Raw genomic sequence first — 7,089 nt, 5'->3', positions numbered from 1 at the left:
AGAGCAGCTCTCTGATGTCTGAGGGGAAAACGCCTTTTCTCCTTCCCCCCTCACAACCAGTTGTGGTACTGGGATCTGCCTCAACAGTGTCAGGACAGAAAGACAAGGTTCTTTGGGTGAATCTGATATCTTTTATTAGACCAACTTAAACAGTTGGAAAAAAAAATGTTAGCAAGCTTTTGGGTTTAAAAACCCTTCATCAGGCTGAGGAAGTCTCTTCAGTTAGTGTGGGCTCTTCCTGGATGGAAGGAATAGTAAAGAAGTCAGAGGCTGGGCTGGGCTGCATGCAAGATGGGCAGTCAGTGAAGATGTCAATTGAGGAGTCAGTGGGTGAGAGACAGGCTGGGTGGCCGCGGGGAAGAGAGAGAAGAGAGATGAATGTAGCAGTTAAATAGTGGAGAGGTACCTGGGAAGTCAGATGTCAGGCAGGTTATAACGTGTCATAAATCCAATGTCTATATTTAGTCCATTATTTTTTGTATCTAGGAGGTTGATGAAATGGAGTTCATAGGCTCATCTCTGAGAAGTGTTTTCTAAGTTTCCTTTGAGGATTAGAACTGAGAGATTGGAGAGAGAGTGGTTTTCTTGTGAGAAGTGGGCACCCACAGGTAATTAGGTATTCTTGCCTTTGATGGATTTCCGGTGTGCGTTCATTCTGGTGTGCAGTTATTGTTTGGTCTCTCCTACATATTTTCCATCAGGGCATTTAGTGCATTGGATGAGATGTATTGCATTTCTGGAGGTGCAGCTGTAAGATGCCGGGATGCTGATGGCTCTGTTGTAGGGTGTAGTAGTTGTGGGGGACTTGGAGATACCTCTAAAACTAAATGAGCTACTTTTTCAGCACTTCTGTGCAAGCCAAGTATGGCCTGCCTAGTCTTGTATTTATCGGGGCCAGCTTCAGTTCATACTGTGAACAGGGCCTCTATGTGCACTAATCTATGGTTGTATTAATCCATACTGCACCAAGACCTACCCAGGGCTGCTGAGCCTCCCATCCCATAAGGACCTGAGAGGGGGACGGTGCAGCTGGGAGTGGGGCAGCATGGTGGCCAACCGCCACAACTGCCATTCTGGAAGGAGCAGTCTCAAGGGCAGGTGGTGGAGGACGACTCTCAACATGGGCAAATACAGAATCAGTGGGTGCGTCTAAACGTGCCCCTACGGCTCCATTGTTACTGCGCCATCATTTAGTTTTTCCTTTTAGAAGTACTAAATGATGGCGCAGTAGCAGCTCATACTGTGCCAAGCAGTTATTTTTAGCTGCTACATCGCTGTAGCAACACACTATAGTGGTTTGTGCCTGCCAACACTGTGTCACTGTAGACATGCTCACTGTGTACAAATGGAGACTGATTAGCTACGCTGCAGTACTGCGGCAAAGGACTCGGGGGTTACAGATGACCACAAGCTGAATATGAGACAACACTATGCTCTTGTTGCAAAAAAGGCCAACAGTGTATTGGGTTGTACTAACAGACGCATCACTTGCCAATCAAGGGAAGTGATTCTTCTGCTCTGTTCAGCATTGGTGAGGCCTCACCTGGAGTACTGTGCCCAATTTTGGGCCCCATGCTTCAAGAAGGATGTGGACACATTGGAAAGAGTCCAGCAGAGAGCAACACAAATTATTAAAGCCTAAAAAGCATGACTGATAAGGAAAGACTGAAAGAACTACAGTTATTTAGTCTGGGGAAGAGAAGATCTTCAAAAGGAGACTGGACGCACACCTTGCTGGGGTTATTTGCCCCCACTAGTCTTTCCTGCCCAGAGCAGGGGGCTGGACCCGATGATCTCACAAAGTCCCTTCCAGCCCTAAACTTCTGTGAACCTGTGAAGACTGAGGTGGGATTTGATAACAGTCTTCAAATAACCACAGGGCAATTAGAGAAATGGAACTGGACTTTTCTCTCTGGCTACAGGGGACAGGACTAGGAGCAATGGCCTCAAGCTGCAGCAGGGGAAATTTAGGTTGAAGATTAGCAGTAACTCTGACTAGGAGTGTGTTCAGGCACTGGGACAGGCTACCTAGAAGAACTGCAAAATCTCCATCCCTGGAAGTTTTCAAGGGCAGTTTGGACAGACATTTGGCTGGGATGGTTTAGTCAGGGATAATTCTGCCTCAAGGGGGACCTAGATTAGATCACTTTGTGCAATCCCTTCCAGCTCTACTTTTCTATGGTCCTATGCGTGCACTGCGTCCAGAAAAAGGGCACAGGAGGTTAGTCACAGGAAGTTCTAATCTAATTCTCCACTCACCAGTGCTGGGTATGACATGCATTACCATGGCCCAAGTCACAATTAGAGGCAGTCTACAGTTTCACTAGCTTCAGAGATTTCTCAGATCCCTTAGCAAGCCAGAGTTCAGGCAGGACAAGGCCTCTGACATGTTCCTTCCCTGACAAACTCTTAAATATCCTCGGGAAAAAGGTGAGTTATCTCAGGTGTCTCAAACTGCACCCAAAACTCTGCAAAACCAAAACCTGACACCTGCCAATGGGGTATTTGGGGCTGATGTGGTCATTTGTTGACAAACAATTTGCAACTTTGTCATAGAGGGAGCATCTACATGTGTGCTTTAATGCACAGTAGCCTATGTCACTGTACATTAATGCATCACATAAAAATGTGCGATTATGCTAATAAGCAATAAAATAACCTACTGTGCATTAACCATCACTTAAAAATTATGTGCATTTGTTACTGCACTTTAAGGCAGCCTAATGGGCATTTCTTTAGTACCTCACATTACAGATGCTAAATTTAATGTGCATTAGAAAAAATGCCTTAAGGCACATGTAGATGCGCCCAGTTATAGCAACTGCCAGAGAAGTTGAGGGACAGGGCTTTGCCAGGCTGTTAAGAGGAAATAAACAAATGAACATGGCCAACCAGGGGTTGACTCTATGGAGATTGTGAAACACATGACGTATGTTGACAGCGGAACAAAGCTATGAACATATGGGTATCAAGGAGCAGGGCAGGATCTTCCCATACAACTTCCCATCTCCACTGTTTCAATATTAACCCTAGAATCTAAGGCTGCCAATAGAGCTGAGCAAGCCACAGGATTGAATGAATGCCTCAAGGACAAAACTCTGCTCTCACAGAATGGGAGAAGAGTAAGGGAACAAAAATCCACGTGAATGTTAGCTGAAGTGAAATTGTTCTTAAACAGAGCATTTTCCCAAGATCAGACAGTACTTCATGGTGCTATACAAACCTTAGCTCTGGACAGGGGCTAGCCCCCACCATTATTTAAAAGGTCTAGTTTGGTAGAATCAGGAGTCAAATTAATGCAACTTTGCTCTGGCAAATTGCTTCCAGCTTCCATATAGAGTAAAACTGACCCGAGTAACAGGGAATAAGGAAATGAAAAGGCAAGTTTACCCAGAATTTTACCACTCCTGAAAGTAGTGCTGGGGAGCAGCATCTTCTTGGGAAAGAGACTGCCAAGCCACAGTGTCCAAAAGAATTCTCTATCCCATCTCCTCCCCACACCCCATTCTGCAAGTGTATCACAACCTAAAGTCTTGCCTTGACAATACAACAATGTAAAAAAACTAACAGTACACTGCTCACCCCTCCATCAGATCCTCCCAAGGACAGTTCCCTTTCTGCTATTCTGCAGGTAACACAACAGTCTCAGACCAGAAGTCAGATCTCTTTTAACAACAACTGTTACAATGCACAGCTATTTGGTAAATACTAGCCAAACCATCAGACATCAAGGGAACGAGTGAGAAAGATGAAATGTCATTTGCTCGAAAGTCTCACAATTATAGAGAGTTATCATCAATCATTAAAATAAAGTACATGATACTAAGAAATCCAGCCATAAATGCAGCTAACAAAATTATTATGTTATCAATTCACTGTGGCAGGAAAAGTGAGTCCTGCTAGAAGGAAGAAATAAACACACTCTTCTCTCTCTTCTCTAAAACCACCTAGTCTGAAACAACCCAGGAGACTTTGACTCGTAATTATGCAAGGCTTCACTGGATTCAGAAGGCAGCCAGAACTTTTAGCTGTTTAAACCTACCTGAGGAATTAGCTTTGACTGCATTTGAGAAAACATTTAAAGCCAGAACGCCTGGCAGTTTCTATCCAAACACCTATAATGGTTCCTGGATATAAATATAAGCCTTTTGGTTAAACAAGGGTAAACAAATGCATGTCTGATGCAAGCACTGGATAAACCCTCCGGTCCAATTTTGTCCCAAAGAAGCAAACAAATGCAAGTGGCAATTTTCATGTAAAAAAGAAATCTGCAACAGCAGTTTCTGTGTACCAGGGTTTCCAGGCCTGAAGTGGCATTGTGCAGTTTCAACTCCTTTAGGAATCAAAATGAGACCGGGATCATTTTAGCAAACCAAGAATCTCACTGATGCATCGTCACGGTGACTAAACACTGGATGATAAGAACCTTTGCATCTATCAAGGTGAAAGTGCAACGACCCTTTACAGGAAGCAGCATGCTGAGAATCATAGGAGGCCTGCAACTGGACTCACTACTAGAGGGCAACATTCTGTATCTTCTTAATTTTCCCTGCATCGGCACTTCAAACCTGGTGACAATTAACAGCTCTGTACTTGCCTATCTGAAGAGAACACTGAAAATGCTGATTCAGAATGTTCTTATTCTATTTCTTTGACAAGTTTCTCCTCTGAAAAAAATTATACAATTACTTTATTGGAAAACCCGATTCTGTCCTTTTTTCACAGCAGCAGTGGGCAGCCTTTGGAAAGCAGTGAGATCAGCTTAAAGAGGAGGAGGCAGGAAATGCCCTCATGTCACTCGGCTCTTTAGATAAATGGTATTAAGGACAGGAACTCCATCCTGGAACTCATTTTCTTTAGCTGGAAGGAGAGTGGCTGCAGGAACAATAGGCTTTAGGGTTAGCACTGTTTATGGGGACACCAGGCAGTTGCCAACCAACTGCTTCACACAGCAGCATAACCAGGGGCAGGCAACCAATGGAATTGGCCCCAGACACTGCCTATCAGGTGTGCAGGAATGGAGGTGGAGGGGCACCAGAATGGCAGCAGAGGAAGGTGCCTGGCACCCAGCCACATCCTACATATAAGTTGGCAGCAACTGTAAACTCAGCGCTGTCAGCCACACAAAGGAAGGGGGAATGAGGCTGACGAAGTGGGCTCCTGCCTCAGATCTGCAAGGCCAGAGGTAACTAGGGAAACCTATGCTGAGAACAGCCCCTGGCTGAGCCCACAGCCCTGCAGGTAAGATTCTGCCTGGCCCTGCCACCCCCATTCACACATACTCGGCAAAACTCCCTCCCTGCCAACCTGCCCCCAACTCCCCTCTGCCCAGGGCACCAAAATAGCATGTTACACCTCTGACTTGGAGCTCTGGAGCCAAATTCGACTTTGCAGAGTACAGTAATCTTCCTTTTACTGAATCATTAACCTACCCACAAAACCACCAGCAACCTCAGCAAGTGTCCTAATAAAGTGTGAGAGGGGTTTCCATAAGCAGCTCAACAGCACCCCTGCATGGGAACTGAGAAAAAGACGAGACTTAACCAAGCATAGAGTTCATATGATATATCACACTAGAAATCATGTCAAGGTGGTAATGATAGAGAAGATGTTATGCAAATGTATCAGGTACTACATGCATCTCCCTGAAAACAAAGACTAGAGGGATGCATCTAAAATACTCTGATAAACTCTGCATGATGCTAAGTTAGTTGTACAATCTTCCTGCATCTCAGCTCCCCCTGTGTAAAATGGGGATAGCCATCCTCAGTCTTGCCCAATTAGCTTGCAAACACCTCAGAGTTTGGACTGGTTCTTGACAGTTTCTCTGGCCCCGCAGGATTCTGAACAGAAACCAGAAAACTGATCAGACCCTTGTTAGTTTTACACAGTACTGACTGCTGTTGCTGTATGGAAAAGTCACGGACACCAGGAAGGACACTGGAACTGCACATGTGCAGCAGCAAGATGACATCCTGTCACAGGACTCAAGTCTGCTAACTCTACTTAACATGCATCATACTCGGACAGTGACTCTCAACCCATTTAGACTCCAGGCCCCCACATCTGACTTGAGCCACGCCTAAAAAAAATGCCAGCTTTTGCTTTTCATTCATTTAGCTCATTCCTACACCTTAAGCACTGGCCTTTTATCATTTTATTAAGACACTCCCACTGGATGCAGCCAAGCTTCTCATTCCAGGTGCCGACAAACCCCCGTGGCTGTGTGAGCCGGCCGAGCCGTGGCTAGCTGTTCTGGCTGCCACCGCTCTGCTCTGGGATGAGGGCGGTGGGCAAGATCTCCCCTTTGGGTCCCACAACGCTGACGTGGCCTGGCAGGGGCTTCTTGCAGGTCCCAAGGCAGCATGATCTTTACTTGGATACCCCTGAGAAGGATGTGGCGCACGGTTGTACTGATGTAGTAGTTTCCAGGGTCTCCACTGTGGATCATCAGGCTCTCCATAAACTTCACAGACTTGGCTCTTCTAGCCTCGGAGTTTGCCAGACAACCCTGGCGCCACTCCCGAGACAAAGCGGGGGATGCCCTCGCAGGCACAGCGCACCGCTTCGCCTCCCAGAAGTTGGCGATGCGCTGACTCCGCATGGGCAACAGCGCACAGGCCTCCCTCTCGTCACAGCCACCTTTTCTGCGCAGAGCTCAATGCTGCCCTCGGGAAAGCCAAACCTCTTCAGCGCCACGGCCACCTGCCAACGGGTCCAGCGGCCTCTTCCAGCCCGGACACGCCGAGCTCCGGCAGCCAGGAGTGCTCAGTCCCGGTCGGAGCACCCCCCTCCGGGCCGCCAGTGCCTTCCGCCTCCATCCGCACCTGCACGACACGAACCCCTCGGCAGCGCAGAGGGCCATGGTGGGCCGCGGCCATCGAGGAACCTCTCCACCCCTAAGAAGAGAGAGTGCTGAAGACGGAGCAGCTCGTGTCTAGGGACAAGCGGCCAGGAAAGGGCAGGGAGCGCGGCCTCGGCCGAGTAACGGGGGAGCCGGGAGCGGGAGGCGCGGACACGTGCCAGGAACGGCGGCCCGGCGGAGCGACGCGCTCGGGCAGCCACAGCGCGGCCTGGGGAGGGCAGGGA

At 47.7% G+C, this 7,089-nt stretch overlaps 1 pseudogene; it reads right to left on the bottom strand.

The window, feature by feature from the left end:
* Positions 1–657: 657 nt before the first annotated feature.
* Positions 658–6,881, bottom strand: LOC112551107 (annotated as a pseudogene).
* Positions 6,882–7,089: the final 208 nt, after the last annotated feature.

The sequence above is a fragment of the Alligator sinensis genome, unplaced genomic scaffold, assembly GCF_000455745.1.
Source record: "Alligator sinensis unplaced genomic scaffold, ASM45574v1 scaffold694_1, whole genome shotgun sequence".
NCBI lineage: Eukaryota > Metazoa > Chordata > Crocodylia > Alligatoridae > Alligator > Alligator sinensis.
This window is presented reverse-complemented; position numbering and strand designations above follow the sequence as displayed.